A 16,623-nucleotide genomic window follows, 5' to 3' on the forward strand; every position below is an offset into this window, starting at 1 on the left:
AGGGCTTTGCCGAGGTAAGCATGGCTACAGTGCCGCCGCCTGGCGGGCTCTCACTGTAGCCTTACCTCGCCTTGTCTCCTTAATGATGCACATACTTCGAGGGAGGGAGGTAGCAGGCTATTGGAACCGGCTACACCCCAGGCCGACTGGGGGAGGCTTGGCCGTCTTCGAGCATCTCTCTGGCTGAAGGGGCCCGCCGCCCGCGGGCCGTACTGACAGCCTGTCGTGGGTGGCGTCATGGTCAACATGACAACAGTGCCGCGCCGGACGGGGGAGGGCCGACCCGTACGGCGCACTGTGGCCACGCGTGCTCCGGGATTCGGGGGTGGGAGGCTGTACTGTAGCCACGCCCCGTCTTGTTACCGTTATGTGGGTGCAGCCCTTGAGGGTGCAATCTTGGCCGCTCGCCGGGAGCCGGTCTTCTTGTGGCCGGTTTCTGGGAGTCGGTCCTCTTGTGGCCAGCTTCTTGGAGTCGGTCCTCTTGTGGCCGGCTTCTTGGGGGGGGGGTTTAGGGTTGGGCCGTCTTCCCGAGTCGGTCCGTGAGATAGCCGGCCAGGGGAAGGCGACCCTGTGCCTTGGGTACTTGAAGGCTCGATCGGCCCGATAATTTTTACCGCCCGTACATGAAGGCCCGCTTGCCGCCCGCGTGCCACGTGGCACCCTCCGGCTGGAAAAGCCTGCCAGCCCACGCGCGTGACGGGACGCCGCCGCAGGCCGGAGCCCACCACTTCCACGCCTAGGCCTAGGTGTGGATCTTCTGTGGCCCAAAACAGGCCATTCGCCTCCCAACGGCAGTTTCCGCACGCCGTTAGGGCGCAATAATCGCGGCACGTGGGGGAGTGGGCGCAGTTAATCCCACGTCCCCCCACGCCTCGCCTCCTCGGCTTCGCCGCACGAGGCTATAAATAGGGGGAGGAGGGGGAGCGGCAGACGCTCGCACGCTCGCCCTCGCTCTGCCATCTTCTTCTTCTTCCTCTCCGTCGCTGCAGCCCCTCGCCGCCGCGCCGTCCCTCTAGCCTTCGCACTACCCCGCAGCTTCACCGCCGCAAGGCCGTACTTTCGCCGTCGTCGCGCCTTTCTCATCGGCTTCTTGCCAGCATGTTGCGCGGCGGAGACTAGGACGGTTCCAACGTCCACGCGGACCACATTGACTTCCTCCGCAAGACGCGGTGGTTGCCCGGCAGGGACCATGTGCAGGTCCGTCTTGCGCCGGAGAGGGAGATCTCGCCGGCGCCGGAGGAGGGCGAGCGGGTAATCTTCCGCTCGCACTGCCTGCGCGGCCTCGGCCTGCCCGCGAGCGGCTTCTTCTGCTCCTTCCTCGAATTCTTCCAGCTCCAGCCGCACCACCTCACTCCCAACACGGTGGTGCTGCTGTCTGCCTTCGTCACCTTGTGCGAGGGCTTCCTCGGTGTCCTTCCCACCCTCGAGCTCTGGGGGGAATTCTTCCAGTCCAAGCTTGGTACCGCCATGAGGGGCGTGCCGGCTCAGAGCGGCGCCTTCATCGCGGTGCGGAGGCCGGTAGCCGACAACCCCTTTCCTGCCATCACGCTGACCAAGTCAGTGAAGCTCTGGCAGAAATCCTACTTTTATGTGAAGAACGTTGCTCCGCAAGGCGACTTCATCAACTTGCCGGCTTATGTAGCCGGCCCGCCGGCTGGGAGGCGGCCCGAGTGGTCCTATCGGGCCAGAACACTGTCGCCTGCTGGAGCCGCCGCCGTCGCGCGACTTCGGGTAATGGTCCAGTCGGAGGGCTTGACTGGGCCCGACCTGCTGTCCGCCTTCGTGGCACGCCGGGTGCTCCCACTCCAAGGCCGCCCTCATATGATTTGTCAAATGAGCGGCCCACACGATCCGAGTCGGCTGTGCACCAGGGAGATGCCTCATGCCGAGGTAGCTCTCATGGTGAACTACCTCGCGCACTGCGAGCTCACTGACGAGTGGCAGTTTGGCAAGGAGCCGTACTCCCGTGCCAAACCCCCGCCTATGGTAAGCTTTATTTTTCTTCTCTTCTTTACTTTTGTCACCAAGTTTCTCTTGGCCAACTCTGACCAGTCGGTTTGTCTTCACAGAGCCCCCTCCTTTGACCGGCTGCCGGGGCAGCAGGGGTGGAGCGCCAATATCTCCCCGACCGGGCGACGCACGACTTGGACGACCCCGACTTGGGGGCGGCCGCTCTGGACGACAACACCATGGTGGGAGGCGGCGAGGCAGGCGGCTCCGGGCTTGGAGCCAGCTTCGACGACTGGCCGGATGATGACGAGGCGGAAGACGTCCCGCGCCGCTAGCCGGTGTCCGATCATGGTGCGGGATCATCTGCCGCACCGGCTGTCCGAGGTGGCGCGCAGAAGCGCCGGGCTGCGCCGAGCCTATTCGGCAGTCGGCCGAAGAAGCACAAGAGCGCGGCGGCGGCGACCAAGCGGGACGAGGTAGCCGCGAAGGCTGCCCGCTTCCGCAAGGTGGTGAAGCAGCCACAAATGGTTTCGGCGTAAGTGTCAATCTTCTCACGTATTCCTTCTTCTTTTTTGTTGACATTCTTCTGAGTCCTTGTCTTGACTTGAAAAACAGGGCTCCGCTTTCTCTTGAGCGGACCGCTGCCGCCTCCGTGGTTGGAGCGGCGGGAGGATCTGCAAGCGCCCGCCGCGTGGACCCCCGTGCCGAGCTTCAAGCGGCGATGGAGCAGAACGCGCGGGAGGTGCGGGAGGCGGAGGAGCTTAGGGCGGCCGCTGCCAAGGCGGCGCAGGAGATGGCGGAGGAGTCGGCGGCAGCACAAGCCGACACGGCGGCCAAGGCCCAGGCGGAGGCTGCAGCTAGAGAGAGGGCAGCGGAGGCCCTGCTTGTCGTCCCCCTGCGCGCTGTGGCGCCCGAGATCCCGGAGCCCCCGCCGGAGGAAGCCGGTGGCAACCGGCTGGGGATGGAGAGGGAGGAGGATGACGTCGTCGTCCGGGAGAGGGAGGCGGCACTGCCATCATCGACTGGGGCGGACCAAGGCAGCCGGCCTAGCGCGCCGCCCGTGCAACCGGCTGGAGGCGAGCCGACTGCGAGGGCAGACCTTGTGGTCCGGTCGCCTTTGCGCCGGCGTGCAGGGAAGGCGACTTCGGCGCCGGACCCGCAGAAGGCCGCAGGCTCTAGCTCGTCGGCCCAGGACCTGGAGCCGGCCAGCGCCAGCTCGGGGTGGACGCCGGGTGGCGGGATGGCCGTGCTGAACGTGGCGGCTCAAGAAGTCCGGAACAGGCTTCAATCCCAGGCCACCGTGTTGCAGCAGTATACCCAAGAGTTCCTCGCGACGCGGGCAGCCATTTGGGTGAGTCTTCCTGCTTTTTTGTTCCTTATTCTTGATTTCTTCCGTGGGGGCGCGTCAGCGCACCCATTGGGTGTAGTCCCCGAGTTCCGAGTCGGCTGCTGAGCAGGTGGCTTGGAACTTCTTAGTAGACTTCGATTGCTATCTTTTTCTTATTCGCTCCTCTGTCCTACTTGAAGGATTATCACAACCTCCGCGCGGCTGCTTTCAGCTCCCAGGCCCGGGAGCTGAACCAGAAGACCACCGATCTGACTGAGAGCCCGAGTAAGTGCTTCATCTTTTATCTCACGTGGGGGCGCGTCAGCGCACCCACTGGGTGTAGTCCTCGAGATTCGGGCCGACTGCTGAGCAGTCGGGCCGGATCTTTCCTGGCGACTTCTTTCTTATTGCTTTTTTCTTCTTTGCCATATCTGCAGAGGCCAATTCCGACCTGAGGGAGCAGTTGGGTGGGGCCCAGACCACCCTTCGCGCCAAGGAAGCCGAGTGCAACGCCTTGGCTCAGGAGCGTGACCGCTTGGTCAAGAGGCTGGCCGACCAGGAGGAGAGCCACAAGGCGGCCCTGAAGGCAAGTACATCGAGGCCGCCCTCCAAGCCGAGTACGAGACCGAGGCGACGAGCTGGGCTGAGGCAAGGCAATCACTGATCAACAGCTACGGCCAGATCGAAGACTTGGTTGACGGTAGGCCGCCTTCTTCTTCGTTCCTTTGCTTGCCGCTTGCCATTTGGTCCATTTTCTAACTTTGTGCTTTTTCTCTTCCTTTCTTACTTGTGCAGAATACTTCCCTGGCTACTCCGTTGCCGCTAACCAAGTTATCAAGGCCCACCGTGAGGCGCAAAGGCAGGCTGGTGCTGAGATCGCGCCGGATGCTCGCCGGTCGCTTGAAGAGCAGCTTCTGGCGATCCAAGCCCGCCTCCAGCCAGCTCACCGCATGCTCCGCCATCTTCAGCGCGTTGGGGCGCAAGTGCTGGCCGCCCTCTGGCCTGGCGAGGTGGTTCCCCGTACCCCCAGTCGGAATGCCGACTGGCTGGAGGTAGCGGTTGGCCGCTTCGAGGCATGAAAGGCTTCTGCAGCTCGGTCAGGCGCCAGGCGGGCGCTGGAGTTCATCCGGCTTGGTATCCTGAGCTGAGTTTGGACCAGCTGGCCACCTGGCGGCAGGAGGCCGACGCGGAGCTGGAGGCGGTGCGGCCGGCTATCATCCAGCGCGCCTCGGCGATCGTCGACTACACCGACACCAGTGCCTTTGCTCCTGAGGTGGATGATGATGGCGTTGCTCAGCCGGAGCAGTGGTTTGGGCTGAATCCAGTGGATGGTGAGGACTCGGCGGAGGAGATCGACTCTAGCGACGAGGGCGAAGAGGAGGGAGAGGATGGTGAAGTCGCCGTGCCAGATGGTGGAGCAACCAGCCAACCTCAGCTTGATCGTGCCTCTAGCAACGAGGCACGTGCGAGCGCGCCGCCTGCAGCCGGCGATGATCAAGCCGAGACTCGCCAGCCGGCCACTCCTCCAGCCAGCACTGCTCTCTCCACTGACCTGCCTAGCTCGCCTGTTGCACCTTTAGCCTGATCCGCCACCTTTGCTTTCCTGTTTATTACTCCTTGAACAATATTTTGTTAAGTTTGCACAGTTCCACCCACTGGGGGTGTATTCTAACTATGTTGAATGCCGGCTTGTCGAAGGCCTTTTGTGTAAATATAATCATGCATGTGCTTGGCTTCCGATTGTATTTGCTTATCATCCTTTTGGCTGTTTCCTTTGCCGTCCTCCCTTGGTCGTCGCCTTCCCAGCTGGACAGCTGCTCTACAGTCTGTGGCTGGGGAAGGGCTTGGCCGTTTGGGAGGGCAAGTACTCTAGCTTTCTTGGATTGTAGCAAGGTGAATGGGAAGCCGGCCAGCCAGCTGTTCTAACAGCCGGTAGGCGGGGTGGGAGGCCGGCATGTGTTATATAAGTTCGTTAGTCCTTCGTCATTTTTCGTGTGGGCATCCTTTCCTGCCTTTGGCTCTTGCCAGTCGGACAGTCGATTCTTTGAGCTGCGACTTTCAACAAGAGAGGGCTTGGGTGCCGGCACACTACTTGTCTGACTGCAGGTAGAACTTTAATATAACCCAAGGCGGCAAGTCCCCGGGCCGACTGATAGAACCCGGTGCCGGACAGGAAAACAAATGTAGTAATACATTCATAGGTATGACCCTCGTCATACATAGATAAAAGAGGGTAGTCCCCGAGTGCTCCTCGCGGGGCCCGTTGTCTTGTACTTAATACAAAAGGTAGCGTGGTACATACTGCTTTTCACTGTAAAATCTTCGGAGGAGATTGGCGTTCCATGGTCGTTCCGACTCCTTGCCAGAATCATCTCTCTTGCATGCCTTCGGCTTCTGAGCGTTGATCGGGTAGTAGGAGTCGTTGCCTAGGGCCTTGCTGATGACGAAGGGGCCTTCCCAAGGGGCCGAGAGCTTGTGCTGGCCGGCTGTTCGTTGGATCAGCCGGAGCACAAGATCGCCTTCTTCGAAGGATCTTGGCTTGACCTTCCGGTTGTGGTAACGGCGCAAACCCTGCTGGTAGATGGCGGACCGGCTGAGTGCTAACAGCCGGCCCTCTTCCAGCAGGTCAACACCGTCTTCTCGCGCTTCCTTGGCCTCCGCCTCCGTGTACATGGTGACCCGAGGTGAGTCGAACTCAATTGGGATGACAGCCTCGGCACCATATACAAGGAAGAAAGGCGTGAAGCCGGTTGACTTGTTCGGGGTAGTACGCAGACTCCAGAGGACGGCCGGCAGCTCGTCGAGCCGGCAGCCGGCCGAACGCTCCAGTGGTACGACCAGTCGGGGCTTGATGCCGGAGAGGATGAGGCCGTTTGCTCGCTCGACTTGGCCGTTTGACTGCGGGTGGGCAACGAACGCTAAGTCCAGTCGGATGCCCTGTGTCGCGCAAAAACGTGCCAGTGCTCCTTTGGCAAAATTCGTGCCATTGTCGGTGATGATGCTATGTGGTACGCCATACCGGGTGGTGATATCTGCGATGAATGTCACGGCAGTCGGCCCGTTCCGCTTCTTGATTGGCTTCACTTCAATCCACTTGGTGAATTTGTCCACAGCGACAAGCAGATGTGTCATGCCGCCGCGCGCCGTCTTGAATGGGCCCACCATGTCCAATCCCCAGACGGCAAAGGGCCAGGTGAGGGGGATGGTCTTGAGTGTAGAAGACGGCAGGTGTTGCTTGGAGTTGAAGACTTGGCACCCTTTGCAGCATTTGACTAATTCCTTGGCGTCTTCCAAAGCAGTCGGCCAGAAGAACCCATGGCGGAAAGCTTTGGCGACAAGTGATCTTGAGGCCGCGTGGTGGCCGCATTCGCCTTGGTGGATGTCCTTGAGGATTGCTATGCCCTTCTCTGGCTCGACGCAGCGCTGGAAGACGCCAGTGACGCTGTGCCTGACGAGTTCTCTGTTTACTATTGTGTATGCTCCGTCTCGGCGTTGAACTTGTCTTGCCGAGATCTCGTCAGTTGGTAGCTCTCCGTTTACCAGGAAGTTGAGGATGGGTTGGGCTGGAGCTGTGACTTCTTCTATTGCCAATACGGCTACTGCGCCCAGGGTGGGTGGGTTGGGTGGTGAAGAGTTGGAGTCGGCCACCGCCTGTTGTGTCGTTGCAGTCCCCGGGCCGACTGCTGCTGTCCCCGGGCCGACTGCTGCAGTCCCCGGGCCGAGTTCTGAAGTCCCCGAGCCGGGTGCGACTACGGCAGTCCCCGGGCCGCCTATCGAAGTCCCCGAGCCGCCTGCTGGGTTCCCCAAGTCGGATCCGACTGCATCGGGGTCAGGCGGTACGAAGATGGAGTCTGATTCTGGAGACGGCTTAACAGACGGTTTGAGGAGGCGTTGGAGAGAGACGCCGGTTGGTATAGCTTATCGGGTGGAGCCGATTCGTGCCAGGGCATCTGCTTGCTTGTTTTCGGCCCGTGGCATGTGGAGGAACTCGCACCCTTCAAAGTATCCGCTGATTTGCTGAACAAGGAATCGGTAGCTCGCCATGTTTGCGTCCTTGGCGTCCCAGTCGCCGGATGATTGTTGGACTACCAAATCCGAGTCGCCATAGCACAGGATCCGGCGGATGCCGAGCTCTTTGGCTAGCCGGAGCCCATGTATGAGCGCCTCGTACTCGGCCACGTTGTTGGAGGTGGCAAAATGAATTTGCAATGTGTATCTGAGTTTGTCGCCCTTGGGAGAGGTGAGGACGATGCCGGCTCCCATGCCGGTGCGCATCTTGGATCCATCGAAGTGCATCCGCCAATGAGTGGACTCGGGAGCCGGCGGTAGGTACTGGGTCTTGGCCCAGTCGACAAGGAAGTCGGCCAATGCTTGGGACTTGATGGTGGTGCGAGGCTAGTAGAAGATCATGTAAGGAGCCAGCGCAATGGCCCACTTAGCTACCCGGCCGGATGCATCCCGTCTGCCTATGTTCTCGGCAAGCGGGGCAGTACACACGACCGTGATGGGATGCTCTTGAAAGTAGGGCTTCAGCTTCTTGGCGGCGAAGTATACTCCGTAGCACATCTTCTGGTAGTGCGGGTAGTTTTGCTTCGAGGTGGACAGTACTTCGCTCAAATAATACACCGGCCTCTGGACTAACTGAGCCCGGCCTTCTTCTGGGCGTTGGACCATAATAACTGTGCTGACCACTCGGCTAGTCGCGGCAATGTAAAGGAGCATGGGCTCTTTCTCAGATGGCGCCGCCAAGACAGGTGGCGTGGTCAGCATCTTCTTCAACTCATGAAAAGCTTGGTCTGCTTGGTCGTTCCACTCGAAGTGGGTGGACTTTTTCATGAGTCGGTACAGGGGGAGAGCCTTCTCTCCTAGCCGGCTGATGAAGCGGTTCAGGGAGGCCTGGCACCCGGTAAACTTTTGGACGTCTCGCAGCTTGGTAGGAATCTCCATTCTCTCTATGGCCGTGATCTTCACTGGGTTGTACTCGATGCCGCGTTCGGAGACCAAGAAGCCTAGAAGCTGGCCGGCTGGTACTCCGAACATGCATTTCTCAGGGTTGAGCTTGATCTGAAACCGGCGCAAGTTGTCAAATGTTTCTGTGAGGTCTTCCAGTAGGGTGCCGCGCTTGTCCGTCTTCACCACAATATCGTCTACATAGACGTGGGCATTTCTGCCGAGTTGCTTGAGGAGGCATTTATGCATGCAATGCTGAAAAGTGGCACCGGCATTTCTCAAGCCGAATGTCATAGTGAGGTAGTAGAAAGCTCCGAATGGTGTGATGAAGGCGGTCTTCAGGCGGTCGGCTGGATCCAACTTGATCTGATGGTAGCCTGAGTAAGCATCCAAGAAACTCAACAGCTCGCATCCGGCTGTGGAGTCTATTACTTGATCGATTCGAGGTAAGGCGAACGGATCTTTGGGGTAGGCTTTGTTGAGGCTGGTATAATCTATACACATGCGCCATTTATTGTTTTTCTTCAGCACCAGGACCGGGTTGGCAAGCCATTCTGGAAAAAACACCTCCATAATGAAGCCGGCTGCCAGAAGCCGGGCTATCTCTTCTCCTACAATCCTTCTCTTTTCCTCCGACAGTCGGCGGAGAGGTTGTTTGACTAGTTTTGCGTCTGCTCGGATGTGTAGCTTGTGCTCGGCGAAATCCTTCGGAACACCCGGCATGTCCTTTGGGGACCATGCAAAGATGTCCCGATTCTCACGGAGGAAATCGACGAGCTCGCTTTCCTATTTGCTGTCCAGGTTTGCTCCAATGACGGCAAACCTCTCCGGGTTCTCCGGGTCCAGAGGTATCTTCTTTGTTTCCTTGGCCGGCTGGAAGGAGCCTTGAGCATCATATTCCTTGGGGTCAGGGGACAGGGCCGGCTGCTTGCTGGCCATGGCAACGACTCGGTCCAGCATCTTATTTTCTTCGGCAATCACAAGGGACTCGGCCAGCCGGCTGCTGGCTGCAGCACATTCAGAGGATTTCTTGTAGTCTCCGGCTATGGTGATGATTCCCTTTGAACTTGGCATCTTCATCTTGAGGTAGGCGTAGTGGGGCACAGCCATGAACTTGGCCAGGGCAGGTCGGCCAAGCAATGCGTGGTAAGGGCTCTCTAGATCCACCACTTCAAACCAGACTGCCTCTCGGCGGAAGTGATCCTTGTCTCCGAAGAGAACATCCATCTTGATCTTGCCGATTGGTGAGCAGGACAGGCTGGGTACGATGCCATGGAACACAGTCCGGCTTGGCATGAGTTGCTTCGTCTTGATGTTCAGCTTCTCCATGGTGTCACGGTACAGTATGTTGATGCTGCTCCCACCGTCAATCAGTACACGGGAGAAACGGGCAGCTTGCCTTTCTATCGCGAGGGTGGCATCCAACACCAATGCATAAGAGCCGGGAGACGGCATCACCTCTGGGTGATCGGCCCGGCTCCAGCTGATAGGCTTCTCAGACCAATGCATAAACTCTGGGTTGTTAGAGGCGACCGCGTTGACTTCTTGGTGTTGTCAGCGCCGACTGCGCCTGTCTTCAGTTTGGCTTGTAAAGACGACGTAGGCGGCGTGCTCGTCCGGGAACTTGTCTTGAATGGCTCCGATTGCTGGTCGAACAGCCCGCTGCTGAGGGGATGGAGGTGGCTGGCCAGTAGGTGGAGGCGGCACTAGCCCCTCGCCTTTGGAGATCCGCGTGAGCCAATGACACTTTCGAGTCGTGTGGTTGGACGGCTTCGCGCCGCTGTGGAACTTGCAGGGGGCATCAAGGGTTTGCTCGTAGGAGAAAGCCGGCTGCCAAGCCGGCCTGCCGCCCTTCTGCTTCTTGGGCATGGGCCGCTCTTCAGGTTGTTCGTCTTCGACTGTGGCTACTTGCCGACTGGTGGAAGGCGGCATAGGGGCCTTGCGCTCGTTGTTGTTCTGGTAAGGGCGTTGACTAGAGTCGCCAGCCGGCGTCTTGGAAGCCAGAGCGAGCACCTTCCCAGAGGCATCCACTCGAAGCTCGGTCTTCATTGAAGAGTCGGCTGTGGCGTACTTGTCTGCTATGATCAGCAGCTCGTCGAGGGTAGTCGGCTCGTCGCAGAGGAGTCGGTGCTTGAGGAGGGTGCCCTCTCGGCACCCAGCGGTGAAGTACTCTATGGCTTGAACCTCGTGCACCCCTTCGCAGGAGTTGCGGAGCTCGGCCCAACGCGTGAGGTAGTCGCGAGTTGATTCACTGGGCCCTTGGACGCACAAGGAGAGCTGGCGGGGCTTGGGAGGCCGCTTGTATGTGCTGGTGAAATTGTGGATGAAGACTTCCGTGAAGTCTAGCTAGCTGTTGATGCTGTAGGGCTTGAGGCTGTTCAACCAAGTGTGTGTCGTGCCTTGAAGCATGACCGGGACCTACTTCACGGCAACGCGCCTGTTGCCGTTCGCTATGCGGACTGCGGTTGAGTAATCGATCAACCAGTCTTCCGGCTTCACGAAGCCGTTGTATTTTGGCGTGTCTCTTGGGAGGGAGAACCCTTTGAGGAAGGGCTCGTCGCGGATGTGGGGGACAAAGCAAGGCGGGCCGACATCATCTTCTTCTTCTAGCGCCAGGGATCACGCTAGGCGGTCGATCCGGTGGCGGGCGTCATTCTCGCCGACTCCTTCGCGGTGGCCTAGTCGGCCACCGAGAGTCGGATGCGTATCAGGCGGCGGGGTGGGATATCTCTCCCCACGAGGCGGGGGAGGAGGCGTATCGCCTCGTCGTTCCACAGCTCGGGGGCGGCCTTCTGCGTCGCGCTCGATGGTGAGCCGAGTCCGACTGCGAGTAGCAGCCGGCTCCTTGTCTTTTCTCGCGCGGGCGCCATCTGCAGTCGGCGTCCGGGATGTCGCGTCGTGCTCTCGGCGTGGGGGAGGACTTTCAGCGCGGGCACTGGCTTCATGCCGCTCTACGGCCGCGTCGATCAGCTGTTGGATGCGTCTAATCATGAAGGGCAGCTCGTCGGCCCCCAGCCCGTTCAGCTCATCTATGGCCGCCTGGGCGGCACGCAGGTTCTCGAGTCGCGTGGCATAGACTGGGCGGTCTGCTCCCAACATGCTGCCGATGGCCGCGCCATGCTTCTTGACGATGCCGGCTCGGCTCAGCCCGCCAGGAGGCGGCGTACCAAAGGCGGCGCGGTCGACTTCGTGCTGATGAGCCTCAGTGAGGCGTCTCATGGATGCTATCTTCTGGCCCTCCGCGATGAGGGCGAGGCGGCGTGCCTCCAGTGTCTCAGCGTCGGCGTCGGCCGGGATGGGGGCGGACAAGTCGTGTAGCGCCGCTTGTAGGGCGTCGTGGGCGTTTTTCCTGAGGCGGCGCCGTGGCTGATGACCAGCACCTCAGGGACTGCGCTGCTGCCACTGTCGGCTCGAGGAAGAGGGTCGTCGATGATCACCACGTTGGTGGGGAAGGCGTCAAGCGATGCCGTGTCGGAGTCGACAAGCATCGGGTCGGTGGAGCCGACCGACTCCAAGTCCACAGCAAGCTCGCTAGAGACGTGAAGCTGGTCGAGGAGGCTGACGAGGCAGCTCTCGGGGCAGTGTGTGCCCGCGTCGGACGCAGACTCGTCGGAGATGCGAGCCTCGCCAAGAAGATCGGCGAGGCAGCTCGCCACGCAGGCGTCGTCGACACCTTGCAGCGCGTCGGGGCAAGCGCCATCGGGCGTGCCGGGCTGGCTACGCTCACTGGGAAGGAAAAGGGTTCCCGTCCAGAACAGGTCTTCGGACGACGGTGCACCTGGCCCCACGGTGCGCGCCAAATGTCGGGTGGTAGATGCGACATATGCCAACCGGTGGCTTATCATTGTGGGAGCCAGTAAGACATCGCCGGTGCCTGGAAACGGGATAAGGCGAAGACATGCACGCCGGCGAATCTTACCCAGGTTCGGGGCTCTCCGTGGAGATAACACCCCTAGTCTTGCTCTGCGGGGTCTCCGCATGATCGCTAGATCAACACAAGTGGCTACAAGTGGCTCCTTGAGCTGTTTGGCTAGAGGAAGAAGAAGGGCAAGGCTAGCTCTCCTCTTCTCTCTTTTTGGTGTCTAAAACTCTAAGAGTCCAACCCTTTGCATGGGTGCCACGGGGGGTTTATATAGGCCTACCTCCCGGGGGTACAATGGTAATCTAGCTGGACGCGGGTCCTAGCCGTCAGTGTCTGTATTCGCCGGCTTCTCCGCCGGCCGCTGGGGCCCACCGACTGGTGGGTCCCGCCGGCTGCCGGTCTCTTGGCCGACAGGCCGGCCCCACCGCCTGGGGGTCTTGTTGGTGGCTGGTTACTGTAGCCTCGCCCTGATGACGAGGGCTTTGCCGAGGTAAGCATGGCTACAGTGCCGCCGCCTGGCGGGCTCTCACTGTAGCCTTACCTCGTCTTGTCTCCTTAATGATGCACATACTTCGAGGGAGGGAGGTAGCCGGCTATTGGGAACCGGCTACGCCCCAGGCCGACTGGGGGAGGCTTGGCCGTCTTCGAGCATCTCTCTGGCTGAAGGGGCCCGTCGCCCGCGGGCCGTACTGACAGCCTGTCGTGGGTAACGTCATGTTCAACATAGCAACAATGCCGCGCCGGACGGGGGATGGCCGACCCGTACGGCGCACTGTGGCCACGCGTGCTCCGGGATTCGGGGGTGGCAGGCTGTACTGTACCCACGCCCCGTCTCATCACCGTTATGTGGGTGCAACCCTTGAGGGTGCAATCTTGGCCGCTTGCCAGGAGCCGGTCTTCTTGTGGCCGGCTTCTGGGAGTCGGTCCTCTTGTGGCCGGCTTCTTGGAGTCGGTGCTCTTGTGGCCGGCTTCTTGGGGGGGTTTTTAGGGCCGGGCCGTCGTCCCGTAGTCGGTCCGTGAGATAGCCGGCTAGGGGAAGGCGGCCCTATGCCTTGGGTACTTGAAGGCTCGATCGGCCCGATAATTTTTTGAAGAGCCAGGGGGAGTCGGTTAGGCTACCCGTGGGCATTTACTCCGACACTCACATCAGAAAAAGTTTCAAAGAGAACAAATATGGGACCAACGCAGATATGCTGCTTGGCTACATACTCTACATCACCCATTTATACGTGTGGACGCACATGGTGCTGGCATGTCCCATGTCCCATCCACATGATCGTGCAGTGTGTTTTGAGATGTTGTGCTACTTGTATTGGTACTATTTTAAATAAATGTTGAATTGAAGCTATTGTATTTTAAGCAATGCCACCCTCAGAATAAACTACTGAACTATTTTAAGAGAATTTCTCTGTTAATATGAATCAATGCAACCGTTTTAGAAATGCTACTGTCCTATACTTTGTTTTCCATCAAGATAAGGTAGATGCTTCTTTTTGTGGCCGCATGTTTCATCCTCCTTTATTGGCAGTAATTGTTTCCTTTTTTGCCTCTATTAAATCAGGGATATCTATTCAACTTGTTGCTATAGCAAACTTAAATGTCACACCGGCAACTTTACTTGATTTCAGAGTAACTGCACAAAACGAGATTGGATTTCCTATTCGTGTTGGCAGATTCGTACGTGATCTTGTGTGCGTCATGATAGGTTGGTACTTGCCTTCATCCACATGACCGCGCCGTGTGTTTTGAGATGATGTGCTACTTGTATTGGTACTGTTTTAAATAAATGTTGAATTGAAACTATTGTATTGCTGTCTTTTTCCATTAAGTAGTGAACAAAAATGGGACCAACCCAGACATTATGCTTGTTGCTTTGTTACAACAAACTCTGCATCACCCCCTTTATAAGTAGATGGAAGCACATGTTGTTGTTGCGCCCACTCTCCCCTGGAACTGTTTATGCTTTTTGTTAATCTAATGCCACTGGTAAAATTAGGCAATGCCATTAGGGATGAAAATGGAGTGGAAACTTTCCGTTTTTCCGGAGAAAAAATGGAAACAGAGAGGAAATATGAAAACGGAAATGGAAATTTGCAAAATGGAAGTGGAAATGGAATTTTTATGCGGAAATGGAAACAAAAACGGAACAGTGTTTTCCAATGGAACATGCATGGAAATGGAACTTTTGGTTTCCGTGAATATGGAATTTCTGTTTTTACTATATACCAATAGCTGCTTTGTAGCCCAACCACCAAAGAGAACACAATGACAGAATTAGTAGAATGGATCTAAGGCCCAACTTCTACTACCACACATGTACTCAGCTTGACCCTATATGCAATTGTCCGGTACTACTACAATACTACGCTAAGTTACTAACATAATGATATTATTTTGTAGCCATGTTAACAACTCATTAAATTTGTTTGTTTCTGTGTGTAATTCTCTATGATTCAAGGGGGTTTTAAGTTCCGATCAATGCCTATTTTTGTTCCGTATCCGCTTTGTATTCGCTCTATGTCTGTTTCTGATAATATCTGTTTCTGTATTCATTTCCGGGGTTTCTGTATTCATTTCTGCTTCTACAAAAAAATGAAAACAAATATGATAGCACTCAGTTCCATCCGTTTCCTCTCCGTTTTCATCCTTAAATGCCACTCTCAGAATTAACTACTGAATCTTATTTCAAAACTGCAACACTTGTTAGGGATTGGCGGGCTTACCATTTTTGTGGCTGCATGTTTCATCCTCCTTTATTGGCCAGTAATTGATTCCTTTTTTGCCACTGTTAAAACAGGGATATCTATTCAACTTGTTGCTATTGCGACATTTTGCTTCACTTAATTTTGGTGGAACTGCACAAAATGAGACCAGATTTCCATATATGTGTTGAGATCTCTCTTAGGTCTTCCTCATGATTTGTTTCAAATCTTGGTCTTGAAAGGTTAGTACCGACTTTCCTTGGAATTAACTACTGAATCTTAGTTCAAAACTGCAACACTTGTTAGGGATCGGCCGGAGTACATGTTTAAGAAATGTATTGTTCAGATAATGTCTCTGTTATTATATATCAGTTACAGTGTTTTACAAATGGTACTATCCTGCTTTGTACTTCTTTCTACATGTTTAACCAAGGTATTGTTAAGATAATGTCTGTGTTAAAATGAATCAGTCGCATTGTTTTAGGAATGATACTTTTTTGCTTTCTCGTTCTTTATACATGCTGAAACAAGGCTTTGTTAAGATAATGTCTCCGTTAATATGAATGAATCACACTGATTGAGAATTGCTACTCTCCTGCTTTGTTTCCCATTAAGATAAGGTAGATCAGTAGATGTTTTTCTTCTGGCAGTACAAGTCATCAACAGTTATTTCTCAGTAATTGTTTCCCTTATACCTTTTGTTGCTTACAGGGATATCAAAATTAAAGCTCGGTTTTATTCTGACTTTGATTTTAGTTGAACAACACAAAAGGAGCCAATGTGTCTAAGGCAAACTGCTGCATTAGTGGGTCCAGTTGGTCTTACCACTTTGCAGAAAGAAGCAGTCACTGTTTGCGCTACATTACACAAGGAATGATCGAGAAGCTTTACAGAGTATTAGTAGACGCTGGTGACATGACTAGTCTGCAAAGAGCATAGGAAACTCTACAACACGTGGAGTGCACTGGGCAAAATGTGCCCAAACAATTACAAGAAGCCAGGACAGGACTCCAAATCTGTCAATGTCATTCTAAGCAACAATGATGGGGCATCTGGTTATGGTAATCTGTTTACCGTCTTTCAGTTTGTTAGTCCACCGATTGGTGGGTTGACACTGGGGCCAATATTCATGTGTGTGCTGCTGTGTCTTTGTTTTCGTGCAGCATATAAATACGATATCCACAGGGATGCTCAGCTTGATTTTAGTGGAACTACACAAAATGTCCAGATGGTTTGTGTCCTCCATAATACTTCATCATGCACAATACATCGAATGGTTCTCTAATCATTCGTCATCACCTTGAGCCACCGGACTATATGTTTGAATGGTGCTGCCAACGTCGGCCATTAAGAAGGGTAAGAAGAAAGACAAAAAGAGAGATGGCTGCTTTACTTGTGGTTCGGAGGAACGCTGGGCAAACAAGTGCCCAAACAAGTACCAAGAAGCCAGGACAGGACTCTAAGTCTATCAATGTCACTCTAAGCAACAATGATGGGGCATCTGGGTATGTTCTGTTTACCGTACTTTCAGTTTGTTAGTCCACCGATTGGTGGGTTGACACTGGGGCCAATATTCATGTGTGTGCTGATGTGTCTTTGTTTTCTGGCAGCATATAAATACGAAATCCACAGGGATGCTCAGATTGATTTTAGTGGAACTGCACAAAATGTTCAGATGGTTCATGTCCTCCATAATACTTCACATCATGCACAATACATCGAATGGTTCTCTAATCATTCGTTGTCACCTTGAGCCACCGGACTATCAGATGACAAACCCTGCCCGTTCCACAATCATAGGCATTACATATTTTGAATGGGAAAAGCTTGTC

The sequence above is a fragment of the Triticum aestivum genome, chromosome 2D (assembly GCF_018294505.1).
Source record: "Triticum aestivum cultivar Chinese Spring chromosome 2D, IWGSC CS RefSeq v2.1, whole genome shotgun sequence".
Classification (NCBI taxonomy): domain Eukaryota; kingdom Viridiplantae; phylum Streptophyta; class Magnoliopsida; order Poales; family Poaceae; genus Triticum; species Triticum aestivum.